Source organism: Eucalyptus grandis, chromosome 2 (genome assembly GCF_016545825.1).
Source record: "Eucalyptus grandis isolate ANBG69807.140 chromosome 2, ASM1654582v1, whole genome shotgun sequence".
Classification (NCBI taxonomy): Eukaryota; Viridiplantae; Streptophyta; class Magnoliopsida; order Myrtales; family Myrtaceae; genus Eucalyptus; species Eucalyptus grandis.
Window position 1 is genome coordinate 46006723 of NC_052613.1, and position 4527 is coordinate 46011249.

Genomic DNA, 4527 nt, shown 5'->3' on the forward strand with positions numbered 1-4527 from the left:
TCGGCACTTTGTTTCTAAATTTTCCACGTGCAAGCTTTAAAGTAATATGCACGCGAGTTGTGTGTTTCTTTTTGGAGTTGCATGTTCGGGGTCTCAGATGGACCAATCCCATCAATCGATGGGAACCACTTGACGAGAACAAGGAATCGAGAACAATGGCTCTGTCGAAAGGGGAAAAGGATGGGCTAGCGGAAGCGCCGAGAGAATATGCCGAGGAGATGTGCGCTCCGGACATCCTCAGATTCCTCGAGTCGGTTTGACTTTACTGCTCAAAGACGCACTCCCACGTAATCTCCCCCAACCATTTCTTGCAGACTCCGTCGCACATGCACGCTCTCTCTCTCTCTCTCCATTTCTTCCTCGTCAAGATTCTCGACGCCGGCTTCGGTCGCCGCCGCCGTTCGATTGGCTCGCCAATCTCGCCCCCACCGTTTCGAGAATCTTGCGGCGGCCGGAGCTCTGAATTCGTGGCGGTTCGCGTCCGCCGGCGGAAACCCTAGTGCTCTGCTCCGCGGCTGAGGGAAGCTTGCGATCGAAGTAAGTTCCTTCTCTCTTCTCTCTCTACCCCGCGTGCGTCGATCGTTTGCTCGCGTAGCTAGAATCGCGCGTGACGTGAAGTGGGTTGCGTGTTGCCGCGCTTGCTGATCGATTGGTGCTGGTGTTTCCGGTTGTTGTGCGGAAGGAGCTTGAATCGGCGGCGAGGGGCGAACTGAGGATCGCGAATATGGGGTCCGAGAGGCAGTCCATGGGTCTGCTGGGCACGCTGAGGATGAGGACTATCCTGACGCACACGTATCCCTACCCTCACGAGCATTCGACGCCGTGATCGCCGTGGTCGTCGGCTGCCTGTTCTTCATCTCGTCGGACAATATGCACACTCTCATCGAGAAGCTGGACAAAAACATCAAGTGTGGTCCATGTATGCTTGCTTGCTGGGTTTCTATTTCTTTTCTTCGCCGTTCATCGGGAAGACCATCAAGCCCAGTTATTCGAATTTTAGCCGATGGCAGCACCTTGTTCCGTCCTGAGCCTAAAGGATTGTTTTTTTTTTCTTGGGGCTGTGGAATGGGGGTTGCTTTGTATTCTTCCGAGTGCGTTGGCGGTCGTTTTAACTGTCTCGGGGAATAACGCTTGCTTTCCATAGGTACATTGCGTGGATTTAGTGGCGGCTCTGTATCATCTTCCCAGTTTTCAGTCAATGGGAGTGGATTTGAGGATGAATTTGTCTTTATTTTTGACTATTTACGTCTCCTCTATTATATTCCTCACTGTCTTCCATATACTATTCCTTGGTCTCTGGGCATTGGACTTGTATCTCCTGCGGCTGGAACAATACCAGAGCTCTGGAACACTATACAGAATTGTGCGGTCAGTTTGAGGATCCGTTTCTTTTAAGATTATATAGCTTTTGCCTTTTCTTGTGGGTGTCTAACATAATGCATTTTATGTTTTGTGCAGGTTCTAAGCATTGCCTGCTGTGCATTTTATTGTCACTGCGGGAACCGTGCTATTTTGAAGCCAAGGCTGTTTGAGCTAAAAAGTTCTGGCTGGTTCTCTTTGGAAGAAAGAAGAAAGGAACACATGGATCGCGAAATTCCTTCGGATTCATGAGTTTAAGGACCAGATTTGCTCATCTTGGTTTGCACCGGTTGGGTCTGCTAATGATTATCCACTCTTGTCGAAGTGGGTCATATATGGGGAGGTATAGAATGAAGGCTTCTTATATTGATCATATGTCATGTGCTGACTTAATTTTTATGACTTTTGACATCGATAATTCATCATACATCAACTTAATTGTTATTAATATCTCTTTTTCGGTTGTTGCAGGGCTCAGGCTCTTCTGATGAAATTTCTCCTTTATACTCATTATGGGCAACCTTTATAGGCCTTTATATGGCCAATTATGTTATAGAGAGGTCAACAGGGTGAGTGGCATTTTGTTAGTTTTTTGAATAATTAATAGGACTTTGCCCCCTTGCTGTGGATACAGTGTTGTGATGGATAAATTGTTCATACTCCTTGTTCTAGTGCAATAGTTTGCACTTTAGTTGTTTTGATTAGCCAATTAAAAGCCATACAGTAGGCTGAATGCGGCAGATGATTCTACTATGTAATAGAGTTCTTCTTATGGTAATGCAGTTGAGAATTAGGCAGTGGAAAAGTAGAGTGGTCTTGTGCTAACAGATGCCCTTGTATCTTTTAGCCCAACTTTTGCCTGTCACTATAATCTTCTTCACCATGTTGTGGTGATTTCAACTCAATCTGTTCGAATGTTATAACAAGCAGTGGGCTCTCACTCACTCCTTTATCAGTTGAAGAATTTGAAAAGTTGAAGAAAAGCAAATGAAACCAAACTTCTTGGGGATGGTTCCCTGGTATTTGGGTGGCTGTTTCCCTTCTTTTTCCTTTTCTTTCCTTTTCTCTTTTTTTATTTGGGGGATCTTGCAGTATTTTTTACTTATACAGTTCTTGTTGTGTACTGCAGAACTTCAGCTGATCTTTTAAGACAATGTTTGATCTCCTAGTGTCAGTAACAGTCTTTCTTGGCCGCTTTGATATGCGCATGATGCAGGTGAAGTTCCATTGTCTAAAACTTTGTGATGAATTTATGTGTCTCTCTTGTAAATCTCCCTCTTAATTGCGGCGTTACGTCTCTCTCTGTCTATTGATCTCTCAAGAAGATAGTTGACCTGTGGAATAATTTCAGTAAATTTTCCTTCATACTCTTTCCTTGTTGGATCCTAACAAAAGGAACATTATGAAACTTATGCATTAATAACACAGCATCAGATCATGCTACTGACAGCATCAAATTATGCTTAGGTGGTTGTATCATGTACTTATTTTTGTTGTCCAACTTAGGCACTTGTTTTTAAGCTCCTCTGGAAAAAAAGAAGAAAAGATTTTAAATTGTTTGAAGTTTAGATGAGTATTTTGTGCTGGCAATCGATCTATAGTTGCTATTTGCGAACTGTGATTGTCAATGTTTCTTTTCAATCATTTATTTGCAAATTCTGTCTTTTATCAGATCTTGTTGTCAATATAGCACAAACAAAATCATTGTTTAAGTACAAAACCATGTGTATATAGTTAACACAGTGGCTGCATTGTTTCATCTTTCTAATTCATCAGGCAGCAGCGAACAAGGTCGAAGATAGAGTTGACCAGGATTTTTTCTATGATCACTTCAAGGAAAAAGATGAGTTTTGGTTTGATTTCATGGCTGATACTGGTGATGGTGGGAACTCTTCCTACAGCATTGCACGGCTACTGGCTCAGCCTTCACTTAATGTGACAACCAGTGATTCTATGCTTTCTTACCACGGGAACTTGCTTCATTGGGGGTGATCTTGCGTAAGTCAATCACATGTTTTCTATTCTACAACATGACAATTTGCATCAGTTTAAGTAATTCTCTTGCTCTTGTTATATTCCATCTCTGCATGAACCAGAGCAGGTAGAGTAGCACAATTTAATGATTGGCAGTTCTTGAATAGTATTAGACTGTCAGTCATAGAAATGGAATGTGTTATAAACCACTTTAAGTCTAATCTATTTAGTGGGTTAATGGTCATGGTAATTAGTTCTTGCCTATTGAATTTCAAATTTAAATTGGTTAGTTCGTTTTGTAAGTTTGACCCTGCGCTGAACTGCTCTTTGCTTCACTACTTCAATTGTTACAGAATTTTCTCTTTCAGCTGATGTGATGGACTGGACTGATTTCTTCAGTCTTAATTATATGAAACAGTACCAAACTTTTTGGTCGTTAAACATTGCATTTGAGCCTATTCTGGTCTGTTTTATATGTTGTTCTGCTTGTTCTGCATCTACTTTTGTGGCGGAGCATTTCAATTGGCTTAACTTGCCTTATTGTACCATTAGGCTTTTAGATATGTTGTGTTCATTGAGTTTGAAACTCTCATTGGCCACTCCAGGTATGTGACTTGATTACCTTATGGTTGGTTTATTTTGACTAATGAAAAGTTGAAGCAAATTATTACTTTCCCCCAAAATTTTAATTAGTTGTTAAATTTTAAGACATTATGAAAATATACTATGTGTCAACATTTACTATGTTGTGAAAATTTCAAGTGGTTAAGATTAAAAACAAGTCAAAGACTGTGCACACACATCATTTGAAAAAAATTAAAAAGTAAAAATAAAGCCACTCTGGACACATGTTATTTCATCCCCATGAAGCAGCCAGCACATGCTCTATTTTTGGAGAGTAATTGCATCTTGAGTAGGTAGTCAAGCTCACTTTGGTTACTGACATCGTCATAAAATGGGATTCTAAGATTAAATCATAACATTTACGTACTTAAACAACTAGGTAGAAGTTCGAGTCTTATACTCCAAACTATCAATTTAAACGATAGGAGACATTAAATGGTTCCATGCTCTCAATGTTATACAAATATTCTGAAATCAATTATATTAAAAAAGTCGCTTAATATATAAGCATGGTTTACAGTTTTAGATAGTTTTAGTCTAATCTGCAGGCTAAAATGTATAGATTTATTA